Source organism: Theobroma cacao, chromosome 9 (assembly GCF_000208745.1).
Source record: "Theobroma cacao cultivar B97-61/B2 chromosome 9, Criollo_cocoa_genome_V2, whole genome shotgun sequence".
NCBI classification, from domain to species: domain Eukaryota; kingdom Viridiplantae; phylum Streptophyta; class Magnoliopsida; order Malvales; family Malvaceae; genus Theobroma; species Theobroma cacao.
In genome coordinates this window covers 20,179,852-20,198,029 of record NC_030858.1, presented here as the reverse complement: position 1 = coordinate 20,198,029, position 18,178 = coordinate 20,179,852, and the positions used below count along the sequence as shown (strand labels likewise).

Sequence of the window (18,178 nt, the reverse complement as noted above, 5' to 3'; positions counted from 1 at the left end):
ATTTGAGTAGAGATTCGGAAATAGGAGCCTTTATAGGTTTGGCTGATTGAGTTTTAATGCATCGTGCATATATATTTGGCTTATTTCGTCCTTTCGTATCGGTTTAGACTTGTTTTGATTGATTTCTTTCCTTTCAACTTTAATATCATGAAATATTTTTCTCTCCTACACCTAACCTTATTAAATAATTAAATATGTTTATTGTAAAAACACTCATTTGAACGTCAGAACAAAGTAGCAAGGGACATAACGTAAGCAATAGCCCAATTATAGCCACATTCTCTCCCTGAATTAAATGTTTTCAAGCCTACGTCCCCACCCGCTACTCTCATCTATCAAAAGGAAAAGAAAAAACAAGAAAAATCAACGGCAGCAATGTGGACAGGTAGGGAAACCATTTCTTTTCCTTAAAACAAATGATGGTATGTTCTGACAACAATTAATTGTTTCAACTAGATCCAACCATAGAATCACTGAGTTCCCGGCCCTTTGTTTCATATGGGAAGAGCAGAACACAGACTACTGAAAGAATTAATACAACCAAAAAGATGACAACAGCTGCTGTTTGATGGCACTCGGTCATGCGACAAGAGGACATACCACGCCACCAATTCTTCCCATAGCAGTTGCCACTCCAGCACCAGTTGCCCGCACTGGGGTTGGATATAACTACAGGAAAAAACATTTCTTATATCAACTTATTACCTAGAACCACATCCCAAGTTTAATGGGCATAAAATGATTCACAAGGAACAACTATACTAGATGCTATGTGCCCAAATCTGATCACTCCACTACGATGGAAAATATCCATGTCCAAATCTGCACAAAATGGGGGTTGAGTGACAGCATTTTTGACTGTAAATGACTTAATTTGTTTTCAATGTGGATGCTGCTACTGCAGCTTGTTGAACTTGTAACAGGTTTTCCAGCTTTTTCTTGGTAATAAGATCTTCAGTTTTCCAAATATATATATCACCCATGGCCTTTAAGAACAAAGAGTCTGAAAGGCAATTGGCAGACTGACTCCAAGAACATGGCAAGTAGAAAATAAAAGAAGAAACCAACATCATTATATCAGTTCAGACAACTCAAATGCAAATTTCTTAGGGCAAAATAGCAGTTCACTAAAAGATTTGCTCCTTTTGGACCGCTTAAATTTTGTTAAACAGATATAAAGCAATAAAGAGAACAACAACGATCCCTTAGTATTGTAGACTTAACAGTTCCTAACATTTTAACTGTAGAAAATTAAAATATAGCTTAGGAATTTGTAAACAAGTGGCACTAATAATATTTAACAAAGATATGGAGTAAGCAAAACAGATTGAAAACTCTTAGGAGACCTTGGAATTTCTTTCATACGTAAATACAACCTCGGTAGTGTGAAAGGTTAGAAATTGGCAATTGGGGAATTCAAAAAGTCAACCCCTGCTAAAAACAGCCATTAAAATAAGCATTAAACGGGGCTTACCTCAGGGGTGTATATACAGGCAACTGTGAAGGTTCCCATGGCACACATGCGAGCTCCAAATAATAAGCACGTGGTCAGAACTGCAGACTGACGGGTGAGCAGAGGAAGAAGGAAAACAAATGCTATGACAAACATCAGTGCCATGGACTGCTTGCGGCCTACCCTATCGATCAATATTGCTGACAAAAGAAGCCCAGGAAGCTCTGCAACATAAACTTAGGTAAAATTTGCTTTCAAAATGGAGCATAATGAAGTGTGAAGCAGGAATGAGACATAATACCTGCCAAACTAGTGACAAATGAAGTCACATAGAGGCTAGTGTCGTGGAGGTTTCCATAGCTCAAAATAGTTTCGAAACATCCACTTTGTCCACTACTTAGCTTCGAGGTCAGCAATATGATACCATAATATGAAAAACAATTTCCAAAGTATAATACCCATAGGAGGAGGGTTGTTTGAATTAATCTTGATGAGAAAAGCATAAAAAATGATGAGAAGCCTGATTTAGATTGCATGATATTTTCCCTTAGTAAGGGGAGTAAAGGGCTCATAACTTCTGGTGGAGTACACTCTTCATCCTGGCCAATTGTTCTACCAGAAACAAGTATGCCAGGAGGAAGCTTTGTTTGGTTGACTGAAGTCATCTTCTCCAGAATTCGAAGTGCATCACTTGTTCTACCTTTCATGCATAGATATCTCGGAGACTCAGGAACAACACCATATAAAAGAAGCAGAGCAAATGATGGCACAGATGACAGTGCAAGTAGCCACCTCCAGTTTAATCTGGGCATGACTATCTGAAATAAAAAGGACAGAAAATCATCCTAATCCTCTGAAGGTAAAATTTGTCTCGCTGATGCTTTTCATTGCATGAATATAAAATCAATATTCTTCAGATTTCCAGAGCCAACAATAGGAAAAGTTTGAGCAACTATATCCAGCAACAGCTCAGTTCCTTAATTGAGAAATTTTTAATTTTCAGATAAGTGTCTATAATGATAGAGCTGAGGTGTTGTTGTAGGGAATAGCATGTTAGCATCTAAAGAAATGGACCAAGTAACCAACAGAATAAGCATTTAGGCCCTACAGAACTTATATGGATAAATTATCAAATTAATCATAGAGATGGGTTTGCCCTCTTACTATATACGGTTAAAACTTTATTAGTTGTACATTCTTTTATTGCAAACAGAGAATTTAACTGCCTTTGCCTACTTCCCTTTGTTTTCTTCTCCAATCTCCAGCACCCAGAGAGATGACAAGGTAAAGGTTCTAATCTTGCTAAGACACAACCCTTCTAGCTACGAAGCAGTTATTCCATGATAGTGATAGGTAATCCATTAAAACTTAGAGATGTGCCCTTGTGGCCTTGAACATCCTCTTCTTGGATAAGAAATGCTTTGAATAACTAATATTCCGCATTTTATTATTAAATAACCTTGGCTAGATGGAAAATGCCATTGTACTTGCAACTTAGTAGTTAGTAGTATGTAGACAATATTTTTAAGAGTGAAATAGAAGCACATCAAGAGATTTATTCTGCCACCATCACAAGTCAAAGAGAATAAAAAAGTTATCTTCTGCAACTTTTTTGGTTCAAGAAGGCAGGGCCTAACCAGACCTGGAATTAGGCTGAAAGAAAAAAAAAAAAGTACCAGGGAAGTCCCTTTGTGGACACCAACCAATTCAAAGGTGAGAGGGAATGTTTTCAAAGGAATCTAAGAACATTTACTATCAAAATATGTTGAAGTGTAAATAAAGATGGTGAATTTCTTTAAAAGGTGCATATCTTTTGTATGCCAAAACTGAAAACCTCAAAAACCAGCCCTCAAGTCTCAAATCTTTAAAATTATGAGCCTGCAAATTTAAAATACAGAAATATAATAGCATAAAAGAGGTTTACTACAGGTTAACTAAAAATCTGCATGTAAAACATAATACCACTGCATATGGTCTTTGTCTCTTATCTGGTTGGGAACAATGTACTACACAGAAAGAAAAATCTCAAGTTCATATTAATCAAGAATAAACAGTTCTCCAAAGGCTCCTTATTTTCTAGATTGTGGCATTTGTGTTTAGCAACCTTGAAATAAAATAAAGGTCAACAACCTGATCCGGTTCTCCAGAGTTCAAACTCAATAAAAAAACTAGATAGAATGAACAGAAGAGAACACTAAACTGTCTGAAGCATTTACTGAAAGCAACTAGCTGAAATAAAGAAAATTTTAAGTTGGATGATAAGACAGGCAGCACTATACAAATAGTTTAGCAAAAAGCATCATGTGCAGCATATCCATGAACCACATCTGTTCTCAATGAGTTCCAAGGAGTACTGGGTTGGGTACAGGAATGGAGAGATCCATTTATACAGAATTTTACTGAATATCTGAAGTTCTTGGTAATTTAGTCAAAGGCACAGGGAAAACTCTAGGTTCTAGTCACAATAAAAGTGCTCACCAGAGTGAAGTAAGGCGCTAATTTCAACAAGATCATTAGAAAATATAGAAAAAGAAAATTCTATGTATTATATCTAATAAGCAGATATGATATCGATTTTTTGATAAACAGTAAATAAATTGCTTCACTGCATTGCCTAATGTGCCAAAAATCAAGAATATATCATAATATCATCAAACAATGTCCAACTTTCCTTCAACACCATCTTCAACAAAATTTTGTGCATTGTCTATAGTGCTATTCAATTTTTTCTTCTGCTAAACAGAGCTGAAATTGTCCTTCTTAATTATTAAAAGAATAGGTAAAAAAAAGAAGTCAAAAACTAAAGAAGCAAATGATACTTAAGTTAGGCAAGCTTTTCGTGTGCACCAAGGCATGCATCTGATTAAAGGCACCTCACCTGGAGGGGTGCAAGGTGCTTTACTTGACTGAACCATGTCTAAGTGCCTAGGTGCACGGTTGCACACCTTGACAACACTGGTTCTTGGTGGTGAACATAAAAGCTGAATATGTAAGGCCTAAGTTTTCTTGTCCATTTGCTTGTACTGCTTTCAATTGATAAAAACTTGAGATCCAAGCTCTAAGCCTCCAGAAGGTTAAGAGATAAAATCAAAGTACTCTCTAGTTTAGGTGCAGCAAGAACAAGCAATAGGCTCCTACAGATAGCATCACTCAATAGTAAAGAGTACCCTTATATTGTGTCATGACCGGAGGACATAGAAAATAAAACATACCCAAGCAAGTGAGGCCTCAAAAATTGATCCAAATGTCCAGAAAGTTGAAAAGATGACCATCCACATTCCTCTGTTTGAAGCTGGAACAAACTCTAAAAACCAGGATAAGAACACAGGACCACCACCAAGGCCGAAACCAACCAAACCTCGAGTAATAACGAGCGATAAATAATTTGGAGAGAATGTGCTCAAAAATCCAGCTCCACTAGCTACCACAGCTGTACTAAGAAAACCCTTCCTGATAGGGGCAAATTAAAATAAACAATAAAAAAATTGAGAAACAAATCAAAAGTCGAATAAGAATATTCAAGAAAGTAGATTTCTTAATGCATGATTCCATATGAAAGGATTTATGATATGTGTCAAGTCTCAACACTCAGTCAATAGTTTAACACGGGAGTATGCCTTATGACTAATAAATTCAATCAGCAATTTGATCAGCATCCGGCCATAGACATGTCTTCAACTGGAAAGAAATAGAAAATAGCAAAGAAGGGCAAAATTAATGATTTATGATATGTAATTTAGGCAGAAGAGATTAGCCAAATACTATTCAGAAGGCATGTACAGCACAGAGATGGAAGGAATATAATGAGAAGGAAAACTGGCGTGCCTCCGTCCATAGTTGTCTGATATAAGGCCCCATGAATAGGCCCCAATGAGCATACCAGCAAAGACAACTGTTGTTAACAGGCTCTCCTGACTTGGGGAAAGTCCCCACTCTGACTTAACAGCAGCTCCTATGAAGGAAAGAATCATAATTTCCATTGCTTCTGCAAACCAACCAAGCCCAGCATAAGCAAGAACAAGGCCTTGGAATTTTCCGAACCCCACCATGGCAAGGGCTTCATCCAACGTGTAAGCACCAAGCTCTTCATCATCCATCTGAAAAAAAAATCAAGAAACACAAACCAAATAAATTATGATAATACATAAGCCAACAATTTGCGGATATTGCCAATTAAACAAACGGGAAACAAGCAGAAAGCACTGCAAAAAAATCAATGTCAAAGTTACTTACTCAAAGATGTCGATCGAGTCCGAGTTCAGAATAACAAAAAAAAAAAAGAAGAGACCGTCAAAATTATGGTAATTCTTTTTTTTTTTTGGTGAGAAGCAAATAGTACTTGCCTTGTATAATGCAATTCGCATCACCTTTCATTTGCAGCAGTACTGGACGGGGTGGACCAGGCGTGGAAATCATCTCCACCTTAAGTTTTTGTTGGTTACATGCGTCTCTAACTGTAAGCCCCATTATTATTATTTTTAATTATTATTATTATTATAAAATTAATTACCATGACCTAAGCAGCTGCGCTCTGCTCGCTTGGCTCGTCAGAGTCATCGTGGATTTTTAACAGGTGGGCACTACAGTAAGTTTAACCTTATTGTAACGTCAATTAATAAAATTTTTAAAAAATAATAAAAATTTATATAACAAGTTAACAGAGAAATACATATTTAATTTTTAAACTTTTTTATTTTAAGATAATAATGTAAATAATTTTTAAATTTATTTAGTTTATTTTAAGTTATTTAATGTTTTATTTTATTTTATTTTTTATTATAAATTATAAAAATATTATTATTTTAATATGAAAATTATATTTAATTAAATAAAATTTATTTACGTTAACTTTTATACATTTACGTTAAAATTTTAAATCTGTTTATTACACCTTCATAAGATTTTATATCAATTTTTACAATTTTACGACAAACCCTTTTAATAGTAACTTTATTACACCTTCATAAGATTTTACATCAATTCTTACAATTTTATATCGTAAAACACTTTTAACCCAAGAAAATAGAAATTTAAATATTTATTTTTTATTAAATTAAAATTTTTTTTATTTAATTAACTTGTTATGTTAACTCTCACACATTTTGCATTAAGATTTAAAATTTAGTTATTTCACTTTTACAAGTTTTTACGTCAATTCTTACAATTTTAAGTCAATGCTTTTCTATACCAATTTTGAACTATAATTGTCACGACCCTGAACTCCCTTCGAGCCCCTGACAACCGTCGCGGTGCCCTGATGGGCACTTATCTCCCGAAGTGTCAATCGGAATCTCGCAAGGCTTAATATCAATTTCTCATTTTCCCTGTGAGTAACCGTTGCCAAATTTTATGTTCTAAAGGATTTTGAGCTATTTCCAACTTAAAACTGATAAAATAAAAATTTTTGTCTCATAGGGGTATTTTGGTCATTTTCCACTAAAAATTTCAAAATCAGTTAAAAATGTAGTAAACAAGTACCAATCGCATAATTCACAATTAAAAATAAGTTTAGGCATCTAAAACCTTTATTCAAAATGAAATTATAATTATTTGAATATAATAAGAAGATAAAACAAAATATTCAATAAAATATTTTATTCTCTTATAAACAGAAATTTTGGAATTATGCGTAAATACTTTTTATAACGTAAAAACAAAATAAATTCATTCATACTGTAGCACAATAACTATTAAATTTACAATTTCAAGTGGGCCCACATTAACCAGAATTAAAGAAACTGTGAACCTACTGTGTGGAGGACGCTAATCCAATAGAAGCCCTCGATGGAATTAGCTATCTACAGCCTACTCTAAGCCTGAAATGAGTGGAAAGGAGGGTGGTGAGATTATAAAATCTCAGTGAGTAAACAAACACCATTTAAATCAGCTAAAGCCGAGTAAAATGAGACAATTAAAATATCCCATCATTTTAAGTATTTCACAATTTGAAAATTCATCATAACCCATGTAAACGGTTGTATTTCATTTAATTTCTCATTAGGGCTTATGACTTTTATAAACAGTTGGCTCATGCCATCAAATATACTCGATGACACCTTGATCAGAGGCGTACTATCACAACCCGAAACTCCTATCGAGCCCGTGATAATCGCCGCGACGTCTCGATAGGCACTTATTATCCCGAATGTCGATCGGAACCCCACAAGGTTTAGCATTAGCTTCCACATATTCCTAGTGAGCGACAATTATTAAATCTCGCATTTCAAGAAATCATAAGTCATTTTCAAATCAAAACAATAAAATATTATTTTCTGACTCACAAGAGCATTTTCGTCATTTTTTTTCGAAAATACCGAAACCCATCAAAAACATGGTGTAAAAGCTAAATATGTTGATACATACTTTAAATCAGATAACCGAAGTATAAAATTACTTTTACAGTGACACGTGAGCCCCCAACTAATCAAAATGCATCGAAACCTGAAAACCTACAGCTTTTGCCAATTCAAGTCCAAATGAAGGTCCTTGTCAAAGTCAGCTAACTATGGAATTCCCTGAGCCTGAAATGTGAGGAAATGAGGGTGGTGAGATTATAAAATCTCAGTGAGTAAACAGACACCATCTAAACCATCTAAAGGTGAGTAAATGGAGACGAATTAAAATATTCTTTTCTAATATATGTTTCATAACATGAATATTCAGTTTACTCAATTAATCAAAATGGCTTATATATCTCACAAAACTTGGCTCTTGCCAAAATCATTCTTGCGGGTACCTTCGTCAAGGTATCCCACTAAGACCGCCAAGGTTGTTAAATGTCCCATACCCATAAACATGTTTTCGCATCTGACACATAGCCTTTCTTTGGCGTTGGCTGAGTCTCACTCTCACGCAGTGGTCCACGTGAAGTGCACTCAAATCTTACCTTAGGAGATACTTCATCCAACATCTCCCCCCGGAGGTAAATATATAATTGGGTTACCGTACCCCTTTCATAGGCAGTCTATGAAAACCCCCACCACTGCAGTGACTATGGATTATTTTATCTACCACCTGATTTATAAAATCCTTATCTGCATGACATGGCAATTTATCGCAATCTAGCTTCTCAAGGCTGAATACATAGTATATATAATTTTGATACAAATACCAACTCTGCCATTCATGCTCACATATTGCTATAAGCCATATAATTTAAAACATAATTTATAACACAAGCAAGTAGTCTCCAATTACTCTATTTTCAAAACCAGTATTCAATTTTTCAAAAAATTTATAAAATCACAATTTCTCCTAAAACATAGCAATTTACCATTTAAACCCATTTTTCATAAAATCACACAATTGTATAAAACTACTCTAGATAATTAAGATGATAATAAGTTCACTCACAGATCTAAGAGTCGATGTACTCCTAATTTGTCACGACTCGGAACTCTCCATCGAGCCCGTGACAATCGTCGCGAGGCCTCGACAAACATTCTTCACCTCGAATGTCGATCGAAACCTCGCAAGGCTATCGTATTAGCTTTCGCACTTTCCCAGTGAGCAATAGTTATCAAATATCAAAATTCGAAGGATTACAAATCATTTCCAAATCAGAACATAACATATTGTTTTCTGGCTCATAGGGGCATTTTCGTCATTTTTGTCGAAAATCTCGAAACTTGCTAAAAATGCAGTAGGTAAGTAGAAAATATATATTTAATGATTTAAAAACAAATTAAGTATCTAAAACGTTCATTTGAAGTGAAAATTTGACCATTTGAATATAATAAAAATATTCAATAAAATAAACTATTTTCTTGTAAAATAATTTTCATAAAACTATCGGTACATAATTCTTATAGCATAAAAGTTAATTATATTCATATATACTATAAAGCAAATAACCAAAGTATAAAATTTTTTTTATAGTGACACGTGGGCCCACATCTAACCAAAATGCATCGAAAGCTGGAAACCTATATCTTTTACCGATTCGAATCCAAATGAAGGTCCTTGTCAAGTCAGCTAACTATGGAATTCCCCGAGCCTGAAATGTGAGGAAATGAGGGTGGTGAGATTATAAAATCCCAGTGAGTAAACAGATACCATCTAAACTATCTAAAGTCGAGTAAATGGAGACAATTAAAATAAGTCATCATACTGTAATTTCATTACCTTTCAACTCATTTCAACCAAATAAAATCAATCCATAAAAATCGAGTAATCAACTTGGCTTATGAATTTCTTAAAACTTTGGCTCATGTCAAAACTCATACTCGGTGATACCTTGCGCAGGGCACCAACCGAGTCCGCCAAGGCTGTTAAAATTTTTGTATACACTTAAAATATATTTTTAGTTTGAGAAAAATACAGTTGTTCCTTGGCGTTGGCTGAGTTCCCCTTCACGTGGTGGTTTAGCGTGAAGTGAACCCTAAGCTTTACCCTAGGAGATACCCTACGCGCCTCTCCGTTCAAGGTAAGAATATAATGGAGTTTACCATGCCCCTCTAATAGGCTGGTCCATGGAACCCTCTCTGCAGTGAATAATTAATATATACTCCACCAATCAATAAAATTCATTCTTGCATGATATGGCAATTTATCGCAACCTAACCTCTCAAGGCTAAATACTCAGTACAAATAATTCTAACACCAAAATCAGTTTAGCCATTCATGCTCATATATTGTCATAAGCCATTCAATTTAAAATCATAAATTTACAACACAAGCAAGCATTCTCCAATTACTCTATTTTCAAAACCAATATTCGATTTTCCAAAAAATTTATAAAATCATTTTATAAAATCGTAATTTCTCCTAAAACATAGCAATTTACCATTTAAATCCATTTTCCATAAAATCACACAATTGTATAAAACTACTCTAGATAATTAAGACGATAATAAGTTCACTCACAGTTCTAGGAGTCGATGTACTCCTAATCTCAGTCTCCAAGCACAATCACTGTACTTTTATCAGTGTACTTTGCTCACCCCCTATCCACAATGTATAATACATAATTCACCACATCAATGCTTGACCATTATAAAATCAATTCAGGCTCGGTATATGTGCATGATATGATATACAACTTATCCGACTACCGTTTAAATGCGGTGCTGACCTAATTCGGCCTATTATCTCCAATTTAACTCCAAATCAATTCTTTTCACTTTCTACACTCCAATTATACTTAAATTACCTTAGTGACTATGAATGAGATTCAATTTATCAGTCCCGATAGTAAATTACGAAAATACCCCTAGTGGGTAAAAATTCATATTTTTGCTCCAAAAATTCTCATTATTTTTCTAGGCTCATAATTCATCATTATTCATCATAATTCCTCAAATAAACATCAAGATCATCAGCCAATATTCCCCTAGAAAATTCGGCCAATAATGGCAATGGAGGAAAATAAATTCTTTTCTTATTGTTTTGTTCCTAAATATGCTAAACTAACTAAAAACACTAACATAACTTAAAATCAAATTAATCTAACAACTTTCTCTCTCCTAACCCATTTTGATAAGCCATCAACTCATCATGAAAACATGTAATTTAGGCATGGAAAATAAGGAGAAATGCTTGGGAATAAGAAAACTCAAGCTTAATAGAAAAAATCTCACCTTTTTCACTTAATATCTTTGAAAATTCACACTTTTTCTTTGATTTTCTCTCTCTAGGGTTTTGTTTTTTTTTCTCTCTCTTCTTGCTGGTTTGGCTGGCCATGGGGTGGAAGATGGGCTGATTTTTGTGCCTTTTAAACAAGAAAAATAATAAATTAATAAAGGCATGACACGTGGCATCATGTCATTGGCTCGTTTTTAAAACTTTAAAAATTTTAATCCTTTTTATCTCCACCACACATTTAGTCAATGGTCAAAATTGAGGATAAGGGATGACCATGTGCTGGAAAAATGTCCTGGTGATGAAAAATTACTATTTTGCCCCTAAGGTGGTAAAATTACCATTTTAGCCCTATACTCCAAATTATACCGAAATTAATATTTTTCACTTCTAAACCTCAAATCATACTCCAATAAGTCAAATGGGGCCAAAAATCTTTTCTAAAAATTCCCATTTTGTCCCCAGGTGGCAAATGACCATTTTGCCCCTAGATAATGAAAATTTCGGTTTGACTCCAAATTGATCTTCGAACTCCGAATCACCATATTAAACCATTTTAGGACTTTAAAATTCTTAATTTCATCGTAAATTCTCTATTTGATCTAGTTCGAGGCTTAAATCAACTTTGTTGTACGTATAGGTACAATACCGACTTTTGTAAATTTTTCGGGACTCTCCTAGCATACAAACATGCTATCCATCACATGTATGTCATGAAAAATATTTATATAGAGTCGGGTTTGTCATCTTCTCCCCCACTTGGATCAACCATATGATCCTTCTTCATGACTGATTTTGACATCCAGCTAAATATTAATATTTTAATATTATTTTATTAATAAAATATTATTTTATTTTAAAAATTTTATCTTGTCTCCTTGGTATCCAAAATACCTTATTATGCCTCACTTGACTTCCGAATCGCCTTTATCTCACAAATTCTCCTCCGATAAAATTGTTATTATTTTATTATTATTTTCTCACTTGCGAAATATTTTATCTTAAACTACTCCTTTCATCTTTTATCACTTTTAAACAATTTAATTGACCTCAATTTGCATTCGATCAACTTTATTTATCACCATATCAAAGTACGGAGTATTTCAATCTCCCCCACTTAAATAGAATTCGTCCTCGAATTCCCGTCGATGTTGCGTTATCAATCTCCTTGTATGATCCTACTCCTTATTCCTTCTATGGGGACATTCAATTTATTTACCTCGTTCACCTTCAGTTCAATTAAATGCTTTATTTATGTCAATTATCATCCTTTGAAACCAGATCAGTAATACTTTTTACAACCATGATCTCTTATATCGAGACACTAAGCATGCCTTTATCACCATTATTGAATTTGAACCATAACTTCATCTCAATTATACCGATTTCGATCACAATCATACTTACTTATGTATACCTATTCATCATTTTATTAATTTGCTCCATACCAAATTTCTCAACCTTAATTCATTCATCTTATACTGATCCATACCCTTCCTTTAATAGGGTTCCATTAAGAACTTAAACAATCCAAAGTTTAACTTCAAAGTCACTCATAACTTTAATCATTCATTGCATGTCCGTTAACACTTTAACTCACTGACCTCCTCTAGCATTATTTCAAAATCTCCCAATTACTGAGAACAATTCTTCACCTTAGTTAGTCAAATTATCAATTTCATATATTCATGTGTACATGTATTTTCAAATGTCAACATCTTTCGTTATGTATAGAGATTCATGTGTTCACATACCTTGGACTACATTTCCCTTTATTCATTCGCATTCAAATTCTAGTTTCAATATAATGATTCTTATAGTGCATGCCAACCTTCTTATTATACTTGCGTACAATTTCATATCATTCATATCTTTTCCAATCATATGTTTGAGTTTCCTTATACTATATATCATTGCATCACAATGTCATCTCCATTGAATTATAATCTATTATGCGTGTATGCTTTATAATCCTATTGATGCCTCAAAGATTTATCTTAACTTGATCATTGCATCTCATGCAATACCACAATTCCTAAGAGTCATCCTTTTTCCTTGATTATCCTTCATACCTCTACATTACCTTGTATCTTTCTTGCATTACGATATTGATTTGTCACTTAAGACTCAAACTCATTTGAATCATGTATACCTCAAGCATATTCGAATTTCAATTTCTGTAATATATATTACGAAACTTCTATCATCTTTTGTTCCACTCCTTCATATGAACATAACATCATTCTTCCTTAACCAATTTATAAATTGTATTTGAAATTGTAAAACTTAAAACTAGATTCTCCTCAAGTATTTTTCAGTATTAATACTAATATCACTCTCAGCTTACAGCTTTATTTTTATAATCACATAACTTAGTGCTTACTTTAACGAGATCCAGAGCAAAACTTCTCTTGAGTATTTCCTTGGAAATATCTATCTTAAACTTATGTCTCACAGCATGTGATCCCTTAACTTGTGATTTAGCCGTTAGGCTTCTCAACAAGTTTTAAAAATTTTACGTTTCATACTTGCTGTATATGATTAGAATCTCTTCTCAAAGATGTTTATGTATTCCTAAAACACTTACTCTTAAAGATATATAAATACGTACTCATCCATTCAATCCATAACTCATCTTCATAGGTTTCTAGAGTGTCACACAATTAGCCTCATGTTGTTCCTAACTCTTGTCATTTTACTGTATTAAAACAGATATTACAAATTCTCATAATGATATTCTATATAAATTGATTTTCTATACCAGTCTCATAATTCTTCCTTCACACTTTCATTATTTGGTATCTCATCTCAATATAGTCATTTCAAGAATCTTTCAATTTTTCTTTTAATTATATGCCTATATACAAGGCAATAAAGAAGTTTTTCAATTCATTTGGGTAAACATTCTCTAGAATATTTAAAACTCCCAGATAACAAAACACAATAACCAATAACCAAAATTCAATTTGTAAGCTCATTATCGTGTCACTCCCATCTTACTCATGCATCATAGGCGCGAGGTATTTGGAGCATTATAGCGTTAAACAGTCAATGCTGAAGTACTGTAGCTATTGGAAATTTTCTTCACCAAAACTATTTGTCTGCATTCAAAGTCACCACATCAATCATTCTCAACCAGTGGGTTTCTCTTCTAGACATATATCATGAGTTCCATAAGTATAGGTACTTTCTATTTCCTTGTCATACGCACTAAGCCAAGTTAATACTTTCATCTCATGTCATCTTTTTACCTCTATCAACATTCATAAAATTCCACCTTAAAACATCCTTTCCATACAGTGTAATAAATTCATGATACATATACCATTCCACATATAAGTTGCTTACTATCTACAACTTTCCTCAAATTTATTGTCATCCCTATCCAATTATCTTCTTTGTCTTATACTCTAATAATTTTATTGACTTTTGGTATAATTAACTACGAAAACAGCCCAGCTTCCTCCTCACTTTATTCTCGCAATCCTTACTGAATCAAAATTTTATATTCCCCATATTCCATAGTTTAACTTTATTGGGTTATTTGTGCCCAACTATTACCTCATAGTGTCATAACATCACTGAATAATCCCCTTCATACTTAAATTACAATCATTAACATAATCACATTATCCATTTCGAATGTCATTTATAACCTTATTGCTTCATTCTATAACCTTCCTCAATAATTATATTACCAATTTATCCCTATCATACTAAAGATTCCCATATACCTTCAGTTACTTAAACAACTATTTTATAATACATTCTAGTCATATACTTTTAAAAGCCTAACTATTTTTACTTCTTTGTACAGATCATTATTATCTCTTTTACACAACATCTACTTAGAGTTAAGGTACTGTAAAATCCTACAAAATATTACATGTCCTTGGGATCATCATTTTAATCTGATCTTATTGGAAGATTCTACTTCGAGTCCTCCTAAAGATCCTCTTCCGGGTTTTCCTTCTCTTGAGATATTTTTTCTTTGCTTTTCAATCTAGGCTTGTTGTCTTCTCCTAATTTCCTCGGCACTCACCAGTGCAGCATTTCTTCCACATCCAGGAGGAAAATGGCGTACAATGTTTACCCCCTTCCTAAGACGAATATCTCCCCTTGTAATTGCTTTCCTCGTATGTTCTCTATGGTACTCTTTGGATTGTTTCAAAAGGAAATCTGTTTCAATTTTCAGAATATTGGAGCTACTCTCACTTTCAAAATTCTAGCTACTCTCAAAGCTTTCCTTATTATGAACTCATTCTACTAAGTTCAGAGGAATTCTGTTATTAGGAATTCGGGATTGACCACCTTCCGAATTACCTGTATCCAGGTGCCATTTGCTTCTAGCCGTAGAATCTAGAGATCCCTCGCTATCACTATGAGAGGTATCGAGACTACCACCTCTTCTAGACATGGTGTGTATGTCACTAGTGCACCTCAAAACCTATATGCAGTCAAATAGTAATTATTTAATTATTTATGCATCTCAAAAGTAGGTAGATTTCTATATGTAGATGCATACATTCTATTAAATCTAACCTAATTTAACTTAACTTAACTTAACTGGACTTGGGGCCACGCAGTGTCAATGTGGATTTCTTAAAACAACCATAAAATCAAAATCTTTAAAATCCAAAGCTTTAAAACCAAAATCTCTGATCTTTAAACCATGCTCTGATACCAATCTAAATTGTCAAGACCCGAAACTCCCCATCGAGCCCGTGACAACCGCCGCGAGGCCTCGACAAACATTCTTCACCCCGAATGTCGATCGAAACCTCGCAAGGCTATCGTATCAGCTTTCGCACTTCCCCGGTGCGCAATAGTTATCAAATATCAAAATTCGAAGGATTACAATCATTTCCAAATTAGAACATAACATATTGTTTTCTGGCTCACATGGGCATTTTTGTTATTTTTGTCAAAAATCTCGAAACTGGCTAAAAATGTAGTAGGTAAGCAAAAAATATATATTTAATGATTTAAAAACAAATTAAGTATCTAAAATTTTCATTTGAAGTAAAAATTTAACCATTTGAATATAATAAAAATATTCAATAAAATAAACTATTTTCTTGTAAAATAATTTTCATAAAACTATCGGTACATAATTCTTATAGTGTAAAAGTTAATTATATTCATATATACTATAAAGCAAATAACCAAAGCATAAAATTTCTTTTACACTGACACGTGGGCCCACATCTAACCAAAATGCGTTGGAAGCTGGAAACCTACAGCTTTTACCGATTCGAGTCTAAATGAAGGTCCTTGTCAAGTCAGCTAATTATGGAATTCCCCAAGCCTGAAATGTGAGGAAATAAGAGTGGTGAGATTATAAAATCCCATTGAGTAAACAGATACCATCTAAACTATCTAAAGTCAAGTAAATTGAGACAATTGAAATAAGTCATCATACTGTAATTTCATTACCTTTCAACTCATTTCAACCAAATAAAATCAATCCATATAAATTGAGTAATCAACTTGGCTTATGAATTTCTTAAAACTTTGGCTCGTACCAAAACTCATACTCGGTGATACATTGCGCAGGGCATCCAACCGAGTCCGCTAAGGTTGTTAAAATTTTTGTATACACTTAAAATATATTTTTAGTTTGAGAAAAATACAGTCGTTCCATGGCATTGGCTGAGTTCCCCTTCACGTCGTGGTTTAGCGTGAAGTAAACCCTAAGATTTACCCCAAGAGACACCCTACGCGCCTCTCCGTTCGAGGTAAGAATATAATGGAGTTTATCGTGCCCCTTTAATAGGCTGGTCCACGGAACCCCCTCTGCAGTGAATAATTAATATATACTCCACCAATCAATAAAATTCATTCTAGCATGACATGATAACTTATCGCAACCTAGCCTCTCAAGGCTGAATACTCAGTACAAATAATTCTAATACCAAAATCAGTTTAGCCATTCATGCTCATATATTGTCATAAGCCATTCAATTTAAAACCATAAATTTACAACACAAGCAGGCAATCTCCAATTACTCTATTTTCAAAACCAGTATTCGATTTTTCAGAAAATTTATAAAATCATTTTATAAAATTGTAATTTCTCCTAAAACATAGAAATTTACTATTTAAACCCATTTTTCATAAAATCACATAATTGTATAAAACTACTCTAGATAATTAAGACGATAATAAGTTCACTCATAGTTCTAAGAGTCGATGTACTCCTAATCCCAATCTCCAAGCACAATCTCTGTACTTTTACCAGTGTACTTTGCTCACCCCCTATCCACAATGTATAATACATAATTCACCACATCAAAGCTTGACCATTATAAAATCAATTTAGGCTTGGTATATATGCATGATATGATATACAACTTATCCGACTACCGCTTAAATGCGGTGCTGACCTAATTCGGCCTATTATCTCCAATTTAACTCTAAATCAATTCTTCTCACTTTCTACACTCCAATTATACTTAAATTACCTAAGTGACTGTGAATGAGATTCAATTTATCAGTCCCGATAGTAAATTACGAAAATACCCCTAGTGGGTAAAAATTCATATTTTTGCTCCGAAAATTCCCATTATTTTTCTAGGCTCATAATTCATCATTATTCATCATAATTCCTCAAATAAACATCAAGATCATCAGCCAATATTCCCCTCAAAAATTCGGCCAATAATGGTAATGGAGGAAAATAAATTCTTTTCTTGTTATTTTGTTCCTAAATATGCTAAACTAACTAAAAATACTAACATAACTTAAAATCAAATTAATCTAACAACTTTCTCTCTCCTAACCCATTTTGATAAGCCATCGATTCATCATGAAAACATGTAATTTAGGCATGGAAAATAAGGAGAAATGCTTGGGAATAAGAAAACTCAAGCTTAATAGAAAAAATCTCACCTTTTTCACTTAATTTCCTTGAAAATTCACACTTTTTCTTTGATTTTCTCTCTCTAAAGTTTTGTTTTTATTTTCTCTCTCTTCTTGCTGGTTTGGCCGGCCATGGGGTGGAAGATGGGCTGATTTTTGTGCCTTTTAAAAAGGAAAATAATAAATTAATAAAGGCATGACACGTGGCATCATGTCATTGGCCCCGTTTTTAAAACTTTAAAAATTTTAATCCTTTTTATCTCCACCACACATTTAGTCAATGGT

General features: G+C 33.6%; 1 pseudogene; it reads right to left on the bottom strand.

Annotated features, from left to right (window-relative positions):
- LOC18589515 lies at window positions 379-5,882 on the bottom strand (annotated as a pseudogene).